Genomic DNA, 20,621 nt, shown 5'->3' on the forward strand with positions numbered 1-20,621 from the left:
CCTGGCGCCTGGCTGGCCTCAGCACCGCTCTGGCCTTCCCTTTGGACCTAGGAGCCAGGCCTCTTTGCAGAAGGCTCAGGGGCCGGGGGTGTGCAAACTGCCAAAGCCTCCCGCAAGCAGAGCTCTTTGTCAGGCAAAGAGAGCGCCCAGGGCTGCACTCCCAAGCGGTTGCTTGGCCGCCCAGACGAACCGCTGGGCGGAGGGAATCAGGGTCCCAGCGCCCCTGGCTGGGCGAGGCAGCACCACAGCCAGAGGGATCCTCCGTTTGTGCCCAGCAAGCGCCTGCCAGACTGGGCTTCCCTGGAGCTCTCCCCCAGCGTAGAGTGGTGTGGATGTGGTTTGGGGCCTTCCCCGGTGCGTTTGGGCTAGGGAGAGCACAGCCCCAGCGCAGGGGAACCAGGCCCTGAGCAGAGAGCTCCGGGCAAGTGCTCTGTGCCCAGGCCTGGAAGCCCAGTTCCCAGCACGCCGGAGAGAAGAGAGGGGTTGCGGGCCTGTTACTGGGAAGGACCGAGCGAGCTGCCAGAGCGGCGGAGCTCCAGCTCTGCGCCCAGGCGCGATAGCGCAGAGCCCCGGCCGAGAGGCTGCTCTGGCCTGGGCGAGCCTCGCCCAGCGCTTCCCAGCTTCTAGCGTTCTCGCCCGGGAAGGAGCAGGCTGCGGGAGTGTGGGAGACGTGCCTGGCGCCTGGCTGGCCTCAGCTCCGCTCTGGCCTTCCCTTTGGACCTAGGAGCCAGGCCTCTTTGCAGAAGGCTCAGGGGCCGGGGGTGTGCAAACTGCCAAAGCCTCCCACAAGCAGAGCTCTTTGTCAGGCAAAGAGAGCGCCCAGGGCTGCACTCCCAAGCGGTTGCTTGGCCGCCCAGACGACGCGCTGGGCGGAGGGAATCAGGGTCCCAGCGCCCCTGGCTGGGCGAGGCAGCACCACAGCCAGAGGGATCCTCCGTTTGTGCCCAGCAAGCGCCTGCCAGACTGGGCTTCCCTGGAGCTCTCCCCCAGCGTAGAGTGGTGTGGATGTGGTTTGGGGCCTTCCCCGGTGCGTTTGGGCTAGGGAGAGCACAGCCCCAGCGCAGGGGAACCAGGCCCTGAGCAGAGAGCTCCGGGCAAGTGCTCTGTGCCCAGGCCTGGAAGCCCAGTTCCCAGCACGCCGGAGAGAAGAGAGGGGTTGCGGGCCTGTTACTGGGAAGGACCGAGCGAGCTGCCAGAGCGGCGGAGCTCCAGCTCTGCGCCCAGGCGCGATAGCGCAGAGCCCCGGCCGAGAGGCTGCTCTGGCCTGGGCGAGCCTCGCCCAGCGCTTCCCAGCTTCTAGCGTTCTCGCCCGGGAAGGAGCAGGCTGCGGGAGTGTGGGAGACGTGCCTGGCGCCTGGCTGGCCTCAGCTCCGCTCTGGCCTTCCCTTTGGACCTAGGAGCCAGGCCTCTTTGCAGAAGGCTCAGGGGCCGGGGGTGTGCAAACTGCCAAAGCCGCCCGCAAGCAGAGCTCTTTGTCAGGCAAAGAGAGCGCCCAGGGCTGCACTCCCAAGCGGTTGCTTGGCCGCCCAGACGAACCGCTGGGCGGAGGGAATCAGGGTCCCAGCGCCCCTGGCTGGGCGAGGCAGCACCACAGCCAGAGGGATCCTCCGTTTGTGCCCAGCAAGCGCCTGCCAGACTGGGCTTCCCTGGAGCTCTCCCCCAGCGTAGAGTGGTGTGGATGTGGTTTGGGGCCTTCCCCGGTGCGTTTGGGCTAGGGAGAGCACAGCCCCAGCGCAGGGGAACCAGTCCCTGAGCAGAGAGCTCCGGGCAAGTGCTCTGTGCCCAGGCCTGGAAGCCCAGTTCCCAGCACGCCGGAGAGAAGAGAGGGGTTGCGGGCCTGTTACTGGGAAGGACCGAGCGAGCTGCCAGAGCGGCGGAGCTCCAGCTCTGCGCCCAGGCGCGATAGCGCAGAGCCCCGGCCGAGAGGCTGCTCTGGCCTGGGCGAGCCTCGCCCAGCGCTTCCCAGCTTCTAGCGTTCTCGCCCGGGAAGGAGCAGGCTGCGGGAGTGTGGGAGACGTGAGTGGCGCCTGGCTGGCCTCAGCTCCGCTCTGGCCTTCCCTTTGGACCTAGGAGCCAGGCCTCTTTGCAGAAGGCTCAGGGGCCGGGGGTGTGCAAACTGCCAAAGCCTCCCGCAAGCAGAGCTCTTTGTCAGGCAAAGAGAGCGCCTAGGGCTGCATTCCCAAGCAGTGGCTTGGCCGCCCAGACGAAGCGCTGGGCGGAGGGAATCAGGGTCCCAGCGCCCCTGGCTGGGCGAGGCAGCACCACAGCCAGAGGGATCCTCCGTTTGTGCCCAGCAAGCGCCTGCCAGACTGGGCTTCCCTGGAGCTCTCCCCCAGCGTAGAGTGGTGTGGATGTGGTTTGGGGCCTTCCCCGGTGCGTTTGGGCTAGGGAGAGCACAGCCCCAGCGCAGGGGAACCAGGCCCTGAGCAGAGAGCTCCGGGCAAGTGCTCTGTGCCCAGGCCTGGAAGCCCAGTTCCCAGCACGCCGGAGAGAAGAGAGGGGTTGCGGGCCTGTTACTGGGAAGGACCGAGCGAGCTGCCAGAGCGGCGGAGCTCCAGCTCTGCGCCCAGGCGCGATAGCGCAGAGCCCCGGCCGAGAGGCTGCTCTGGCCTGGGCGAGCCTCGCCCAGCGCTTCCCAGCTTCTAGCGTTCTCGCCCGGGAAGGAGCAGGCTGCGGGAGTGTGGGAGACGTGCCTGGCGCCTGGCTGGCCTCAGCTCCGCTCTGGCCTTCCCTTTGGACCTAGGAGCCAGGCCTCTTTGCAGAAGGCTCAGGGCCCGGGGGTGTGCAAACTGCCAAAGCCTCCCGCAAGCAGAGCTCTTTGTCAGGCAAAGAGAGCGCCCAGGGCTGCACTCCCAAGCGGTTGCTTGGCCGCCCAGACGAAGCGCTGGGCGGAGGGAATCAGGGTCCCAGCGCCCCTGGCTGGGCGAGGCAGCACCACAGCCAGAGGGATCCTCCGTTTGTGCCCAGCAAGCGCCTGCCAGACTGGGCTTCCCTGGAGCTCTCCCCCAGCGTAGAGTGGTGTGGATGTGGTTTGGGGCCTTCCCCGGTGCGTTTGGGCTAGGGAGAGCACAGCCCCAGCGCAGGGGAACCAGTCCCTGAGCAGAGAGCTCCGGGCAAGTGCTCTGTGCCCAGGCCTGGAAGCCCAGTTCCCAGCACGCCGGAGAGAAGAGAGGGGTTGCGGGCCTGTTACTGGGAAGGACCGAGCGAGCTGCCAGAGCGGCGGAGCTCCAGCTCTGCGCCCAGGCGCGATAGCGCAGAGCCCCGGCCGAGAGGCTGCTCTGGCCTGGGCGAGCCTCGCCCAGCGCTTCCCAGCTTCTAGCGTTCTCGCCCGGGAAGGAGCAGGCTGCGGGAGTGTGGGAGACGTGCCTGGCGCCTGGCTGGCCTCAGCTCCGCTCTGGCCTTCCCTTTGGACCTAGGAGGCAGGCCTCTTTGCAGAAGGCTCAGGGCCCGGGGGTGTGCAAACTGCCAAAGCCTCCCGCAAGCAGAGCTCTTTGTCAGGCAAAGAGAGCGCCCAGGGCTGCACTCCCAAGCGGTTGCTTGGCCGCCCAGACGAAGCGCTGGGCGGAGGGAATCAGGGTCCCAGCGCCCCTGGCTGGGCGAGGCAGCACCACAGCCAGAGGGATCCTCCGTTTGTGCCCAGCAAGCGCCTGCCAGACTGGGCTTCCCTGGAGCTCTCCCCCAGCGTAGAGTGGTGTGGATGTGGTTTGGGGCCTTCCCCGGTGCGTTTGGGCTAGGGAGAGCACAGCCCCAGCGCAGGGGAACCAGTCCCTGAGCAGAGAGCTCCGGGCAAGTGCTCTGTGCCCAGGCCTGGAAGCCCAGTTCCCAGCACGCCGGAGAGAAGAGAGGGGTTGCGGGCCTGTTACTGGGAAGGACCGAGCGAGCTGCCAGAGCGGCGGAGCTCCAGCTCTGCGCCCAGGCGCGATAGCGCAGAGCCCCGGCCGAGAGGCTGCTCTGGCCTGGGCGAGCCTCGCCCAGCGCTTCCCAGCTTCTAGCGTTCTCGCCCGGGAAGGAGCAGGCTGCGGGAGTGTGGGAGACGTGAGTGGCGCCTGGCTGGCCTCAGCTCCGCTCTGGCCTTCCCTTTGGACCTAGGAGCCAGGCCTCTTTGCAGAAGGCTCAGGGGCCGGGGGTGTGCAAACTGCCAAAGCCTCCCGCAAGCAGAGCTCTTTGTCAGGCAAAGAGAGCGCCCAGGGCTGCATTCCCAAGCAGTGGCTTGGCCGCCCAGACGAAGCGCTGGGCGGAGGGAATCAGGGTCCCAGCGCCCCTGGCTGGGCGAGGCAGCACCACAGCCAGAGGGATCCTCCGTTTGTGCCCAGCAAGCGCCTGCCAGACTGGGCTTCCCTGGAGCTCTCCCCCAGCGTAGAGTGGTGTGGATGTGGTTTGGGGCCTTCCCCGGTGCGTTTGGGCTAGGGAGAGCACAGCCCCAGCGCAGGGGAACCAGTCCCTGAGCAGAGAGCTCCGGGCAAGTGCTCTGTGCCCAGGCCTGGAAGCCCAGTTCCCAGCACGCCGGAGAGAAGAGAGGGGTTGCGGGCCTGTTACTGGGAAGGACCGAGCGAGCTGCCAGAGCGGCGGAGCTCCAGCTCTGCGCCCAGGCGCGATAGCGCAGAGCCCCGGCCGAGAGGCTGCTCTGGCCTGGGCGAGCCTCGCCCAGCGCTTCCCAGCTTCTAGCGTTCTCGCCCGGGAAGGAGCAGGCTGCGGGAGTGTGGGAGACGTGCCTGGCGCCTGGCTGGCCTCAGCTCCGCTCTGGCCTTCCCTTTGGACCTAGGAGCCAGGCCTCTTTGCAGAAGGCTCAGGGGCCGGGGGTGTGCAAACTGCCAAAGCCTCCCGCAAGCAGAGCTCTTTGTCAGGCAAAGAGAGCGCCCAGGGCTGCACTCCCAAGCGGTTGCTTGGCCGCCCAGACGACGCGCTGGGCGGAGGGAATCAGGGTCCCAGCGCCCCTGGCTGGGCGAGGCAGCACCACAGCCAGAGGGATCCTCCGTTTGTGCCCAGCAAGCGCCTGCCAGACTGGGCTTCCCTGGAGCTCTCCCCCAGCGTAGAGTGGTGTGGATGTGGTTTGGGGCCTTCCCCGGTGCGTTTGGGCTAGGGAGAGCACAGCCCCAGCGCAGGGGAACCAGGCCCTGAGCAGAGAGCTCCGGGCAAGTGCTCTGTGCCCAGGCCTGGAAGGCCAGTTCCCAGCACGCCGGAGAGAAGAGAGGGGTTGCGGGCCTGTTACTGGGAAGGACCGAGCGAGCTGCCAGAGCGGCGGAGCTCCAGCTCTGCGCCCAGGCGCGATAGCGCAGAGCCCCGGCCGAGAGGCTGCTCTGGCCTGGGCGAGCCTCGCCCAGCGCTTCCCAGCTTCTAGCGTTCTCGCCCGGGAAGGAGCAGGCTGCGGGAGTGTGGGAGACGTGCCTGGCGCCTGGCTGGCCTCAGCTCCGCTCTGGCCTTCCCTTTGGACCTAGGAGCCAGGCCTCTTTGCAGAAGGCTCAGGGGCCGGGGGTGTGCAAACTGCCAAAGCCGCCCGCAAGCAGAGCTCTTTGTCAGGCAAAGAGAGCGCCCAGGGCTGCACTCCCAAGCGGTTGCTTGGCCGCCCAGACGAACCGCTGGGCGGAGGGAATCAGGGTCCCAGCGCCCCTGGCTGGGCGAGGCAGCACCACAGCCAGAGGGATCCTCCGTTTGTGCCCAGCAAGCGCCTGCCAGACTGGGCTTCCCTGGAGCTCTCCCCCAGCGTAGAGTGGTGTGGATGTGGTTTGGGGCCTTCCCCGGTGCGTTTGGGCTAGGGAGAGCACAGCCCCAGCGCAGGGGAACCAGTCCCTGAGCAGAGAGCTCCGGGCAAGTGCTCTGTGCCCAGGCCTGGAAGCCCAGTTCCCAGCACGCCGGAGAGAAGAGAGGGGTTGCGGGCCTGTTACTGGGAAGGACCGAGCGAGCTGCCAGAGCGGCGGAGCTCCAGCTCTGCGCCCAGGCGCGATAGCGCAGAGCCCTGGCCGAGAGGCTGCTCTGGCCTGGGCGAGCCTCGCCCAGCGCTTCCCAGCTTCTAGCGTTCTCGCCCGGGAAGGAGCAGGCTGCGGGAGTGTGGGAGACGTGAGTGGCGCCTGGCTGGCCTCAGCTCCGCTCTGGCCTTCCCTTTGGACCTAGGAGCCAGGCCTCTTTGCAGAAGGCTCAGGGGCCGGGGGTGTGCAAACTGCCAAAGCCTCCCGCAAGCAGAGCTCTTTGTCAGGCAAAGAGAGCGCCCAGGGCTGCATTCCCAAGCGGTGGCTTGGCCGCCCAGACGAAGCGCTGGGCGGAGGGAATCAGGGTCCCAGCGCCCCTGGCTGGGCGAGGCAGCACCACAGCCAGAGGGATCCTCCGTTTGTGCCCAGCAAGCGCCTGCCAGACTGGGCTTCCCTGGAGCTCTCCCCCAGCGTAGAGTGGTGTGGATGTGGTTTGGGGCCTTCCCCGGTGCGTTTGGGCTAGGGAGAGCACAGCCCCAGCGCAGGGGAACCAGGCCCTGAGCAGAGAGCTCCGGGCAAGTGCTCTGTGCCCAGGCCTGGAAGCCCAGTTCCCAGCACGCCGGAGAGAAGAGAGGGGTTGCGGGCCTGTTACTGGGAAGGACCGAGCGAGCTGCCAGAGCGGCGGAGCTCCAGCTCTGCGCCCAGGCGCGATAGCGCAGAGCCCCGGCCGAGAGGCTGCTCTGGCCTGGGCGAGCCTCGCCCAGCGCTTCCCAGCTTCTAGCGTTCTCGCCCGGGAAGGAGCAGGCTGCGGGAGTGTGGGAGACGTGCCTGGCGCCTGGCTGGCCTCAGCTCCGCTCTGGCCTTCCCTTTGGACCTAGGAGCCAGGCCTCTTTGCAGAAGGCTCAGGGGCCGGGGGTGTGCAAACTGCCAAAGCCTCCCGCAAGCAGAGCTCTTTGTCAGGCAAAGAGAGCGCCCAGGGCTGCACTCCCAAGCGGTTGCTTGGCCGCCCAGACGAAGCGCTGGGCGGAGGGAATCAGGGTCCCAGCGCCCCTGGCTGGGCGAGGCAGCACCACAGCCAGAGGGATCCTCCGTTTGTGCCCAGCAAGCGCCTGCCAGACTGGGCTTCCCTGGAGCTCTCCCCCAGCGTAGAGTGGTGTGGATGTGGTTTGGGGCCTTCCCCGGTGCGTTTGGGCTAGGGAGAGCACAGCCCCAGCGCAGGGGAACCAGGCCCTGAGCAGAGAGCTCCGGGCAAGTGCTCTGTGCCCAGGCCTGGAAGCCCAGTTCCCAGCACGCCGGAGAGAAGAGAGGGGTTGCGGGCCTGTTACTGGGAAGGACCGAGCGAGCTGCCAGAGCGGCGGAGCTCCAGCTCTGCACCCAGGCGCGATAGCGCAGAGCCCCGGCCAAGAGGCTGCTCTGGCCTGGGCGAGCCTCGCCCAGCGCTTCCCAGCTTCTAGCGTTCTCGCCCGGGAAGGAGCAGGCTGCGGGAGTGTGGGAGACGTGAGTGGCGCCTGGCTGGCCTCAGCTCCGCTCTGGCCTTCCCTTTGGACCTAGGAGCCAGGCCTCTTTGCAGAAGGCTCAGGGGCCGGGGGTGTGCAAACTGCCAAAGCCTCCCGCAAGCAGAGCTCTTTGTCAGGCAAAGAGAGCGCCCAGGGCTGCACTCCCAAGCGGTTGCTTGGCCGCCCAGACGACGCGCTGGGCGGAGGGGATCAGGGTCCCAGCGCCCCTGGCTGGGCGAGGCAGCACCACAGCCAGAGGGATCCTCCGTTTGTGCCCAGCAAGCGCCTGCCAGACTGGGCTTCCCTGGAGCTCTCCCCCAGCGTAGAGTGGTGTGGATGTGGTTTGGGGCCTTCCCCGGTGCGTTTGGGCTAGGGAGAGCACAGCCCCAGCGCAGGGGAACCAGGCCCTGAGCAGAGAGCTCCGGGCAAGTGCTCTGTGCCCAGGCCTGGAAGCCCAGTTCCCAGCACGCCGGAGAGAAGAGAGGGGTTGCGGGCCTGTTACTGGGAAGGACCAAGCGAGCTGCCAGATCGGCGGAGCTCCAGCTCTGCGCCCAGGCGCGATAGAGCAGAGCCCCGGCCGAGAGGCTGCTCTGGCCTGGGCGAGCCTCGCCCAGCGCTTCCCAGCTTCTAGCGTTCTCGCCCGGGAAGGAGCAGGCTGCGGGAGTGTGGGAGACGTGCCTGGCGACTGGCTGGCCTCAGCTCCGCTCTGGCCTTCCCTTTGGACCTAGGAGCCAGGCCTCTTTGCAGAAGGCTCAGGGGCCGGGGGTGTGCAAACTGCCAAAGCCTCCCGCAAGCAGAGCTCTTTGTCAGGCAAAGAGAGCGCCCAGGGCTGCACTCCCAAGCGGTTGCTTGGCCGCCCAGACGAAGCGCTGGGCGGAGGGAATCAGGGTCCCAGCGCCCCTGGCTGGGCGAGGCAGCACCACAGCCAGAGGGATCCTCCGTTTGTGCCCAGCAAGCGCCTGCCAGACTGGGCTTCCCTGGAGCTCTCCCCCAGCGTAGAGTGGTGTGGATGTGGTTTGGGGCCTTCCCCGGTGCGTTGGGGCTAGGGAGAGCACAGCCCCAGCGCAGGGGAACCAGTCCCTGAGCAGAGAGCTCTGTGCAAGTGCTCTGTGCCCAGGCCTGGAAGCCCAGTTCCCAGCACGCCGGAGAGAAGAGAGGGGTTGCGGGCCTGTTACTGGGAAGGACCGAGCGAGCTGCCAGAGCGGCGGAGCTCCAGCTCTGCGCCCAGGCGCGATAGCGCAGAGCCCCGGCCGAGAGGCTGCTCTGGCCTGGGCGAGCCTCGCCCAGCGCTTCCCAGCTTCTAGCGTTCTCGCCCGGGAAGGAGCAGGCTGCGGGAGTGTGGGAGACGTGAGTGGCGCCTGGCTGGCCTCAGCTCCGCTCTGGCCTTCCCTTTGGACCTAGGAGCCAGGCCTCTTTGCAGAAGGCTCAGGGGCCGGGGGTGTGCAAACTGCCAAAGCCTCCCTCAAGCAGAGCTCTTTGTCAGGCAAAGAGAGCGCCCAGGGCTGCATTCCCAAGCGGTGGCTTGGCCGCCCAGACGAAGCGCTGGGCGGAGGGAATCAGGGTCCCAGCGCCCCTGGCTGGGCGAGGCAGCACCACAGCCAGAGGGATCCTCCGTTTGTGCCCAGCAAGCGCCTGCCAGACTGGGCTTCCCTGGAGCTCTCCCCCAGCGTAGAGTGGTGTGGATGTGGTTTGGGGCCTTCCCCGGTGCGTTTGGGCTAGGGAGAGCACAGCCCCAGCGCAGGGGAACCAGTCCCTGAGCAGAGAGCTCCGGGCAAGTGCTCTGTGCCCAGGCCTGGAAGCCCAGTTCCCAGCACGCCGGAGAGAAGAGAGGGGTTGCGGGCCTGTTACTGGGAAGGACCGAGCGAGCTGCCAGAGCGGCGGAGCTCCAGCTCTGCGCCCAGGCGCGATAGCGCAGAGCCCCGGCCGAGAGGCTGCTCTGGCCTGGGCGAGCCTCGCCCAGCGCTTCCCAGCTTCTAGCGTTCTCGCCCGGGAAGGAGCAGGCTGCGGGAGTGTGGGAGACGTGCCTGGCGCCTGGCTGGCCTCAGCTCCGCTCTGGCCTTCCCTTTGGACCTAGGAGCCAGGCCTCTTTGCAGAAGGCTCAGGGCCCGGGGGTGTGCAAACTGCCAAAGCCTCCCGCAAGCAGAGCTCTTTGTCAGGCAAAGAGAGCGCCCAGGGCTGCACTCCCAAGCGGTTGCTTGGCCGCCCAGACGAAGCGCTGGGCGGAGGGAATCAGGGTCCCAGCGCCCCTGGCTGGGCGAGGCAGCACCACAGCCAGAGGGATCCTCCGTTTGTGCCCAGCAAGCGCCTGCCAGACTGGGCTTCCCTGGAGCTCTCCCCCAGCGTAGAGTGGTGTGGATGTGGTTTGGGGCCTTCCCCGGTGCGTTTGGGCTAGGGAGAGCACAGCCCCAGCGCTGGGGAACCAGTCCCTGAGCAGAGAGCTCCGGGCAAGTGCTCTGTGCCCAGGCCTGGAAGCCCAGTTCCCAGCACGCCGGAGAGAAGAGAGGGGTTGCGGGCCTGTTACTGGGAAGGACCGAGCGAGCTGCCAGAGCGGCGGAGCTCCAGCTCTGCGCCCAGGCGCGATAGCGCAGAGCCCCGGCCGAGAGGCTGCTCTGGCCTGGGCGAGCCTCGCCCAGCGCTTCCCAGCTTCTAGCGTTCTCGCCCGGGAAGGAGCAGGCTGCGGGAGTGTGGGAGACGTGACTGGCGCCTGGCTGGCCTCAGCTCCGCTCTGGCCTTCCCTTTGGACCTAGGAGGCAGGCCTCTTTGCAGAAGGCTCAGGGCCCGGGGGTGTGCAAACTGCCAAAGCCGCCCGCAAGCAGAGCTCTTTGTCAGGCAAAGAGAGCGCCCAGGGCTGCACTCCCAAGCGGTTGCTTGGCCGCCCAGACGAAGCGCTGGGCGGAGGGAATCAGGGTCCCAGCGCCCCTGGCTGGGCGAGGCAGCACCACAGCCAGAGGGATCCTCCGTTTGTGCCCAGCAAGCGCCTGCCAGACTGGGCTTCCCTGGAGCTCTCCCCCAGCGTAGAGTGGTGTGGATGTGGTTTGGGGCCTTCCCCGGTGCGTTTGGGCTAGGGAGAGCACAGCCCCAGCGCAGGGGAACCAGTCCCTGAGCAGAGAGCTCCGGGCAAGTGCTCTGTGCCCAGGCCTGGAAGCCCAGTTCCCAGCACGCCGGAGAGAAGAGAGGGGTTGCGGGCCTGTTACTGGGAAGGACCGAGCGAGCTGCCAGAGCGGCGGAGCTCCAGCTCTGCGCCCAGGCGCGATAGCGCAGAGCCCCGGCCGAGAGGCTGCTCTGGCCTGGGCGAGCCTCGCCCAGCGCTTCCCAGCTTCTAGCGTTCTCGCCCGGGAAGGAGCAGGCTGCGGGAGTGTGGGAGACGTGAGTGGCGCCTGGCTGGCCTCAGCTCCGCTCTGGCCTTCCCTTTGGACCTAGGAGCCAGGCCTCTTTGCAGAAGGCTCAGGGGCCGGGGGTGTGCAAACTGCCAAAGCCTCCCGCAAGCAGAGCTCTTTGTCAGGCAAAGAGAGCGCCCAGGGCTGCATTCCCAAGCAGTGGCTTGGCCGCCCAGACGAAGCGCTGGGCGGAGGGAATCAGGGTCCCAGCGCCCCTGGCTGGGCGAGGCAGCACCACAGCCAGAGGGATCCTCCGTTTGTGCCCAGCAAGCGCCTGCCAGACTGGGCTTCCCTGGAGCTCTCCCCCAGCGTAGAGTGGTGTGGATGTGGTTTGGGGCCTTCCCCGGTGCGTTTGGGCTAGGGAGAGCACAGCCCCAGCGCAGGGGAACCAGTCCCTGAGCAGAGAGCTCCGGGCAAGTGCTCTGTGCCCAGGCCTGGAAGCCCAGTTCCCAGCACGCCGGAGAGAAGAGAGGGGTTGCGGGCCTGTTACTGGGAAGGACCGAGCGAGCTGCCAGAGCGGCGGAGCTCCAGCTCTGCGCCCAGGCGCGATAGCGCAGAGCCCCGGCCGAGAGGCTGCTCTGGCCTGGGCGAGCCTCGCCCAGCGCTTCCCAGCTTCTAGCGTTCTCGCCCGGGAAGGAGCAGGCTGCGGGAGTGTGGGAGACGTGAGTGGCGCCTGGCTGGCCTCAGCTCCGCTCTGGCCTTCCCTTTGGACCTAGGAGCCAGGCCTCTTTGCAGAAGGCTCAGGGGCCGGGGGTGTGCAAACTGCCAAAGCCTCCCGCAAGCAGAGCTCTTTGTCAGGCAAAGAGAGCGCCCAGGGCTGCACTCCCAAGCGGTTGCTTGGCCGCCCAGACGACGCGCTGGGCGGAGGGAATCAGGGTCCCAGCGCCCCTGGCTGGGCGAGGCAACACCACAGCCAGAGGGATCCTCCGTTTGTGCCCAGCAAGCGCCTGCCAGACTGGGCTTCCCTGGAGCTCTCCCCCAGCGTAGAGTGGTGTGGATGTGGTTTGGGGCCTTCCCCGGTGCGTTTGGGCTAGGGAGAGCACAGCCCCAGCGCAGGGGAACCAGGCCCTGAGCAGAGAGCTCCGGGCAAGTGCTCTGTGCCCAGGCCTGGAAGCCCAGTTCCCAGCACGCCGGAGAGAAGAGAGGGGTTGCGGGCCTGTTACTGGGAAGGACCGAGCGAGCTGCCAGAGCGGCGGAGCTCCAGCTCTGCGCCCAGGCGCGATAGCGCAGAGCCCCGGCCGAGAGGCTGCTCTGGCCTGGGCGAGCCTCGCCCAGCGCTTCCCAGCTTCTAGCGTTCTCGCCCGGGAAGGAGCAGGCTGCGGGAGTGTGGGAGACGTGCCTGGCGCCTGGCTGGCCTCAGCTCCGCTCTGGCCTTCCCTTTGGACCTAGGAGCCAGGCCTCTTTGCAGAAGGCTCAGGGGCCGGGGGTGTGCAAACTGCCAAAGCCTCCCGCAAGCAGAGCTCTTTGTCAGGCAAAGAGAGCGCCCAGGGCTGCACTCCCAAGCGGTTGCTTGGCCGCCCAGACGAAGCGCTGGGCGGAGGGAATCAGGGTCCCAGCGCCCCTGGCTGGGCGAGGCAGCACCACAGCCAGAGGGATCCTCCGTTTGTGCCCAGCAAGCGCCTGCCAGACTGGGCTTCCCTGGAGCTCTCCCCCAGCGTAGAGTGGTGTGGATGTGGTTTGGGGCCTTCCCCGGTGCGTTTGGGCTAGGGAGAGCACAGCCCCAGCGCAGGGGAACCAGGCCCTGAGCAGAGAGCTCCGGGCAAGTGCTCTGTGCCCAGGCCTGGAAGCCCAGTTCCCAGCACGCCGGAGAGAAGAGAGGGGTTGCGGGCCTGTTACTGGGAAGGACCGAGCGAGCTGCCAGAGCGGCGGAGCTCCAGCTCTGCACCCAGGCGCGATAGCGCAGAGCCCCGGCCAAGAGGCTGCTCTGGCCTGGGCGAGCCTCGCCCAGCGCTTCCCAGCTTCTAGCGTTCTCGCCCGGGAAGGAGCAGGCTGCGGGAGTGTGGGAGACGTGAGTGGCGCCTGGCTGGCCTCAGCTCCGCTCTGGCCTTCCCTTTGGACCTAGGAGCCAGGCCTCTTTGCAGAAGGCTCAGGGGCCGGGGGTGTGCAAACTGCCAAAGCCTCCCGCAAGCAGAGCTCTTTGTCAGGCAAAGAGAGCGCCCAGGGCTGCACTCCCAAGCGGTTGCTTGGCCGCCCAGACGACGCGCTGGGCGGAGGGGATCAGGGTCCCAGCGCCCCTGGCTGGGCGAGGCAGCACCACAGCCAGAGGGATCCTCCGTTTGTGCCCAGCAAGCGCCTGCCAGACTGGGCTTCCCTGGAGCTCTCCCCCAGCGTAGAGTGGTGTGGATGTGGTTTGGGGCCTTCCCCGGTGCGTTTGGGCTAGGGAGAGCACAGCCCCAGCGCAGGGGAACCAGGCCCTGAGCAGAGAGCTCCGGGCAAGTGCTCTGTGCCCAGGCCTGGAAGCCCAGTTCCCAGCACGCCGGAGAGAAGAGAGGGGTTGCGGGCCTGTTACTGGGAAGGACCAAGCGAGCTGCCAGATCGGCGGAGCTCCAGCTCTGCGCCCAGGCGCGATAGAGCAGAGCCCCGGCCGAGAGGCTGCTCTGGCCTGGGCGAGCCTCGCCCAGCGCTTCCCAGCTTCTAGCGTTCTCGCCCGGGAAGGAGCAGGCTGCGGGAGTGTGGGAGACGTGCCTGGCGACTGGCTGGCCTCAGCTCCGCTCTGGCCTTCCCTTTGGACCTAGGAGCCAGGCCTCTTTGCAGAAGGCTCAGGGGCCGGGGGTGTGCAAACTGCCAAAGCCTCCCGCAAGCAGAGCTCTTTGTCAGGCAAAGAGAGCGCCCAGGGCTGCACTCCCAAGCGGTTGCTTGGCCGCCCAGACGAAGCGCTGGGCGGAGGGAATCAGGGTCCCAGCGCCCCTGGCTGGGCGAGGCAGCACCACAGCCAGAGGGATCCTCCGTTTGTGCCCAGCAAGCGCCTGCCAGACTGGGCTTCCCTGGAGCTCTCCCCCAGCGTAGAGTGGTGTGGATGTGGTTTGGGGCCTTCCCCGGTGCGTTTGGGCTAGGGAGAGCACAGCCCCAGCGCAGGGGAACCAGTCCCTGAGCAGAGAGCTCTGTGCAAGTGCTCTGTGCCCAGGCCTGGAAGCCCAGTTCCCAGCACGCCGGAGAGAAGAGAGGGGTTGCGGGCCTGTTACTGGGAAGGACCGAGCGAGCTGCCAGAGCGGCGGAGCTCCAGCTCTGCGCCCAGGCGCGATAGCGCAGAGCCCCGGCCGAGAGGCTGCTCTGGCCTGGGCGAGCCTCGCCCAGCGCTTCCCAGCTTCTAGCGTTCTCGCCCGGGAAGGAGCAGGCTGCGGGAGTGTGGGAGACGTGAGTGGCGCCTGGCTGGCCTCAGCTCCGCTCTGGCCTTCCCTTTGGACCTAGGAGCCAGGCCTCTTTGCAGAAGGCTCAGGGGCCGGGGGTGTGCAAACTGCCAAAGCCTCCCTCAAGCAGAGCTCTTTGTCAGGCAAAGAGAGCGCCCAGGGCTGCATTCCCAACCGGTGGCTTGGCCGCCCAGACGAAGCGCTGGGCGGAGGGAATCAGGGTCCCAGCGCCCCTGGCTGGGCGAGGCAGCACCACAGCCAGAGGGATCCTCCGTTTGTGCCCAGCAAGCGCCTGCCAGACTGGGCTTCCCTGGAGCTCTCCCCCAGCGTAGAGTGGTGTGGATGTGGTTTGGGGCCTTCCCCGGTGCGTTTGGGCTAGGGAGAGCACAGCCCCAGCGCAGGGGAACCAGTCCCTGAGCAGAGAGCTCCGGGCAAGTGCTCTGTGCCCAGGCCTGGAAGCCCAGTTCCCAGCACGCCGGAGAGAAGAGAGGGGTTGCGGGCCTGTTACTGGGAAGGACCGAGCGAGCTGCCAGAGCGGCGGAGCTCCAGCTCTGCGCCCAGGCGCGATAGCGCAGAGCCCCGGCCGAGAGGCTGCTCTGGCCTGGGCGAGCCTCGCCCAGCGCTTCCCAGCTTCTAGCGTTCTCGCCCGGGAAGGAGCAGGCTGCGGGAGTGTGGGAGACGTGCCTGGCGCCTGGCTGGCCTCAGCTCCGCTCTGGCCTTCCCTTTGGACCTAGGAGCCAGGCCTCTTTGCAGAAGGCTCAGGGGCCGGGGGTGTGCAAACTGCCAAAGCCTCCCGCAAGCAGAGCTCTTTGTCAGGCAAAGAGAGCGCCCAGGGCTGCACTCCCAAGCGGTTGCTTGGCCGCCCAGACGAAGCGCTGGGCGGAGGGAATCAGGGTCCCAGCGCCCCTGGCTGGGCGAGGCAGCACCACAGCCAGAGGGATCCTCCGTTTGTGCCCAGCAAGCGCCTGCCAGACTGGGCTTCCCTGGAGCTCTCCCCCAGCGTAGAGTGGTGTGGATGTGGTTTGGGGCCTTCCCCGGTGCGTTTGGGCTAGGGAGAGCACAGCCCCAGCGCTGGGGAACCAGTCCCTGAGCAGAGAGCTCCGGGCAAGTGCTCTGTGCCCAGGCCTGGAAGCCCAGTTCCCAGCACGCCGGAGAGAAGAGAGGGGTTGCGGGCCTGTTACTGGGAAGGACCGAGCGAGCTGCCAGAGCGGCGGAGCTCCAGCTCTGCGCCCAGGCGCGATAGCGCAGAGCCCCGGCCGAGAGGCTGCTCTGGCCTGGGCGAGCCTCGCCCAGCGCTTCCCAGCTTCTAGCGTTCTCGCCCGGGAAGGAGCAGGCTGCGGGAGTGTGGGAGACGTGCCTGGCGCCTGGCTGGCCTCAGCTCCGCTCTGGCCTTCCCTTTGGACCTAGGAGCCAGGCCTCTTTGCAGAAGGCTCAGGGCCCGGGGGTGTGCAAACTGCCAAAGCCTCCCGCAAGCAGAGCTCTTTGTCAGGCAAAGAGAGCGCCCAGGGCTGCACTCCCAAGCGGTTGCTTGGCCGCCCAGACGAAGCGCTGGGCGGAGGGAATCAGGGTCCCAGCGCCCCTGGCTGGGCGAGGCAGCACCACAGCCAGAGGGATCCTCCGTTTGTGCCCAGCAAGCGCCTGCCAGACTGGGCTTCCCTGGAGCTCTCCCCCAGCGTAGAGTGGTGTGGATGTGGTTTGGGGCCTTCCCCGGTGCGTTTGGGCTAGGGAGAGCACAGCCCCAGCGCTGGGGAACCAGTCCCTGAGCAGAGAGCTCCGGGCAAGTGCTCTGTGCCCAGGCCTGGAAGCCCAGTTCCCAGCACGCCGGAGAGAAGAGAGGGGTTGCGGGCCTGTTACTGGGAAGGACCGAGCGAGCTGCCAGAGCGGCGGAGCTCCAGCTCTGCGCCCAGGCGCGATAGCGCAGAGCCCCGGCCGAGAGGCTGCTCTGGCCTGGGCGAGCCTCGCCCAGCGCTTCCCAGCTTCTAGCGTTCTCGCCCGGGAAGGAGCAGGCTGCGGGAGTGTGGGAGACGTGACTGGCGCCTGGCTGGCCTCAGCTCCGCTCTGGCCTTCCCTTTGGACCTAGGAGGCAGGCCTCTTTGCAGAAGGCTCAGGGCCCGGGGGTGTGCAAACTGCCAAAGCCGCCCGCAAGCAGAGCTCTTTGTCAGGCAAAGAGAGCGCCCAGGGCTGCACTCCCAAGCGGTTGCTTGGCCGCCCAGACGAAGCGCTGGGCGGAGGGAATCAGGGTCCCAGCGCCCCTGGCTGGGCGAGGCAGCACCACAGCCAGAGGGATCCTCCGTTTGTGCCCAGCAAGCGCCTGCCAGACTGGGCTTCCCTGGAGCTCTCCCCCAGCGTAGAGTGGTGTGGATGTGGTTTGGGGCCTTCCCCGGTGCGTTTGGGCTAGGGAGAGCACAGCCCCAGCGCAGGGGAACCAGTCCCTGAGCAGAGAGCTCCGGGCAAGTGCTCTGTGCCCAGGCCTGGAAGCCCAGTTCCCAGCACGCCGGAGAGAAGAGAGGGGTTGCGGGCCTGTTACTGGGAAGGACCGAGCGAGCTGCCAGAGCGGCGGAGCTCCAGCTCTGCGCCCAGGCGCGATAGCGCAGAGCCCCGGCCGAGAGGCTGCTCTGGCCTGGGCGAGCCTCGCCCAGCGCTTCCCAGCTTCTAGCGTTCTCGCCCGGGAAGGAGCAGGCTGCGGGAGTGTGGGAGACGTGAGTGGCGCCTGGCTGGCCTCAGCTCCGCTCTGGCCTTCCCTTTGGACCTAGGAGCCAGGCCTCTTTGCAGAAGGCTCAGGGGCCGGGGGTGTGCAAACTGCCAAAGCCTCCCGCAAGCAGAGCTCTTTGTCAGGCAAAGAGAGCGCCCAGGGCTGCATTCCCAAGCAGTGGCTTGGCCGCCCAGACGAAGCGCTGGGCGGAGGGAATCAGGGTCCCAGCGCCCCTGGCTGGGCGAGGCAGCACCACAGCCAGAGGGATCCTCCGTTTGTGCCCAGCAAGCGCCTGCCAGACTGGGCTTCCCTGGAGCTCTCCCCCAGCGTAGAGTGGTGTGGATGTGGTTTGGGGCCTTCCCCGGTGCGTTTGGGCTAGGGAGAGCACAGCCCCAGCGCAGGGGAACCAGTCCCTGAGCAGAGAGCTCCGGGCAAGTGCTCTGTGCCCAGGCCTGGAAGCCCAGTTCCCAGCACGCCGGAGAGAAGAGAGGGGTTGCGGGCCTGTTACTGGGAAGGACCGAGCGAGCTGCCAGAGCGGCGGAGCTCCAGCTCTGCGCCCAGGCGCGATAGCGCAGAGCCCCGGCCGAGAGGCTGCTCTGGCCTGGGCGAGCCTCGCCCAGCGCTTCCCAGCTTCTAGCGTTCTCGCCCGGGAAGGAGCAGGCTGCGGGAGTGTGGGAGACGTGAGTGGCGCCTGGCTGGCCTCAGCTCCGCTCTGGCCTTCCCTTTGGACCTAGGAGCCAGGCCTCTTTGCAGAAGGCTCAGGGGCCGGGGGTGTGCAAACTGCCAAAGCCTCCCGCAAGCAGAGCTCTTTGTCAGGCAAAGAGAGCGCCCAGGGCTGCACTCCCAAGCGGTTGCTTGGCCGCCCAGACGACGCGCTGGGCGGAGGGAATCAGGGTCCCAGCGCCCCTGGCTGGGCGAGGCAGCACCACAGCCAGAGGGATCCTCCGTTTGTGCCCAGCAAGCGCCTGCCAGACTGGGCTTCCCTGGAGCTCTCCCCCAGCGTAGAGTGGTGTGGATGTGGTTTGGGGCCTTCCCCGGTGCGTTTGGGCTAGGGAGAGCACAGCCCCAGCGCAGGGGAACCAGGCCCTGAGCAGAGAGCTCCGGGCAAGTGCTCTGTGCCCAGGCCTGGAAGCCCAGTTCCCAGCACGCCGGAGAGAAGAGAGGGGTTGCGGGCCTGTTACTGGGAAGGACCGAGCGAGCTGCCAGAGCGGCGGAGCTCCAGCTCTGCGCCCAGGCGCGATAGCGCAGAGCCCCGGCCGAGAGGCTGCTCTGGCCTGGGCGAGCCTCGCCCAGCGCTTCCCAGCTTCTAGCGTTCTCGCCCGGGAAGGAGCAGGCTGCGGGAGTGTGGGAGACGTGCCTGGCGCCTGGCTGGCCTCAGCTCCGCTCTGGCCTTCCCTTTGGACCTAGGAGCCAGGCCTCTTTGCAGAAGGCTCAGGGGCCGGGGGTGTGCAAACTGCCAAAGCCTCCCGCAAGCAGAGCTCTTTGTCAGGCAAAGAGAGCGCCCAGGGCTGCACTCCCAAGCGGTTGCTTGGCCGCCCAGACGAAGCGCTGGGCGGAGGGAATCAGGGTCCCAGCGCCCCTGGCTGGGCGAGGCAGCACCACAGCCAGAGGGATCCTCCGTTTGTGCCCAGCAAGCGCCTGCCAGACTGGGCTTCCCTGGAGCTCTCCCCCAGCGTAGAGTGGTGTGGATGTGGTTTGGGGCCTTCCCCGGTGCGTTTGGGCTAGGGAGAGCACAGCCCCAGCGCAGGGGAACCAGGCCCTGAGCAGAGAGCTCCGGGCAAGTGCTCTGTGCCCAGGCCTGGAAGCCCAGTTCCCAGCACGCCGGAGAGAAGAGAGGGGTTGCGGGCCTGTTACTGGGAAGGACCGAGCGAGCTGCCAGAGCGGCGGAGCTCCAGCTCTGCACCCAGGCGCGATAGCGCAGAGCCCCGGCCAAGAGGCTGCTCTGGCCTGGGCGAGCCTCGCCCAGCGCTTCCCAGCTTCTAGCGTTCTCGCCCGGGAAGGAGCAGGCTGCGGGAGTGTGGGAGACGTGAGTGGCGCCTGGCTGGCCTCAGCTCCGCTCTGGCCTTCCCTTTGGACCTAGGAGCCAGGCCTCTTTGCAGAAGGCTCAGGGGCCGGGGGTGTGCAAACTGCCAAAGCCTCCCGCAAGCAGAGCTCTTTGTCAGGCAAAGAGAGCGCCCAGGGCTGCACTCCCAAGCGGTTGCTTGGCCGCCCAGACGACGCGCTGGGCGGAGGGGATCAGGGTCCCAGCGCCCCTGGCTGGGCGAGGCAGCACCACAGCCAGAGGGATCCTCCGTTTGTGCCCAGCAAGCGCCTGCCAGACTGGGCTTCCCTGGAGCTCTCCCCCAGCGTAGAGTGGTGTGGATGTGGTTTGGGGCCTTCCCCGGTGCGTTTGGGCTAGGGAGAGCACAGCCCCAGCGCAGGGGAACCAGGCCCTGAGCAGAGAGCTCCGGGCAAGTGCTCTGTGCCCAGGCCTGGAAGCCCAGTTCCCAGCACGCCGGAGAGAAGAGAGGGGTTGCGGGCCTGTTACTGGGAAGGACCAAGCGAGCTGCCAGATCGGCGGAGCTCCAGCTCTGCGCCCAGGCGCGATAGAGCAGAGCCCCGGCCGAGAGGCTGCTCTGGCCTGGGCGAGCCTCGCCCAGCGCTTCCCAGCTTCTAGCGTTCTCGCCCGGGAAGGAGCAGGCTGCGGGAGTGTGGGAGACGTGCCTGGCGACTGGCTGGCCTCAGCTCCGCTCTGGCCTTCCCTTTGGACCTAGGAGCCAGGCCTCTTTGCAGAAGGCTCAGGGGCCGGGGGTGTGCAAACTGCCAAAGCCTCCCGCAAGCAGAGCTCTTTGTCAGGCAAAGAGAGCGCCCAGGGCTGCACTCCCAAGCGGTTGCTTGGCCGCCCAGACGAAGCGCTGGGCGGAGGGAATCAGGGTCCCAGCGCCCCTGGCTGGGCGAGGCAGCACCACAGCCAGAGGGATCCTCCGTTTGTGCCCAGCAAGCGCCTGCCAGACTGGGCTTCCCTGGAGCTCTCCCCCAGCGTAGAGTGGTGTGGATGTGGTTTGGGCCTTCCCCGGTGCGTTTGGGCTAGGGAGAGCACAGCCCCAGCGCAGGGGAACCAGTCCCTGAGCAGAGAGCTCTGTGCAAGTGCTCTGTGCCCAGGCCTGGAAGCCCAGTTCCCAGCACGCCGGAGAGAAGAGAGGGGTTGCGGGCCTGTTACTGGGAAGGACCGAGCGAGCTGCCAGAGCGGCGGAGCTCCAGCTCTGCGCCCAGGCGCGATAGCGCAGAGCCCCGGCCGAGAGGCTGCTCTGGCCTGGGCGAGCCTCGCCCAGCGCTTCCCAGCTTCTAGCGTTCTCGCCCGGGAAGGAGCAGGCTGCGGGAGTGTGGGAGACGTGAGTGGCGCCTGGCTGGCCTCAGCTCCGCTCTGGCCTTCCCTTTGGACCTAGGAGCCAGGCCTCTTTGCAGAAGGCTCAGGGGCCGGGGGTGTGCAAACTGCCAAAGCCTCCCTCAAGCAGAGCTCTTTGTCAGGCAAAGAGAGCGCCCAGGGCTGCATTCCCAACCGGTGGCTTGGCCGCCCAGACGAAGCGCTGGGCGGAGGGAATCAGGGTCCCAGCGCCCCTGGCTGGGCGAGGCAGCACCACAGCCAGAGGGATCCTCCGTTTGTGCCCAGCAAGCGCCTGCCAGACTGGGCTTCCCTGGAGCTCTCCCCCAGCGTAGAGTGGTGTGGATGTGGTTTGGGGCCTTCCCCGGTGCGTTTGGGCTAGGGAGAGCACAGCCCCAGCGCAGGGGAACCAGTCCCTGAGCAGAGAGCTCCGGGCAAGTGCTCT

This window comes from Bubalus kerabau, chromosome 5 (genome assembly GCF_029407905.1).
Source record: "Bubalus kerabau isolate K-KA32 ecotype Philippines breed swamp buffalo chromosome 5, PCC_UOA_SB_1v2, whole genome shotgun sequence".
NCBI lineage: Eukaryota > Metazoa > Chordata > Mammalia > Artiodactyla > Bovidae > Bubalus > Bubalus kerabau.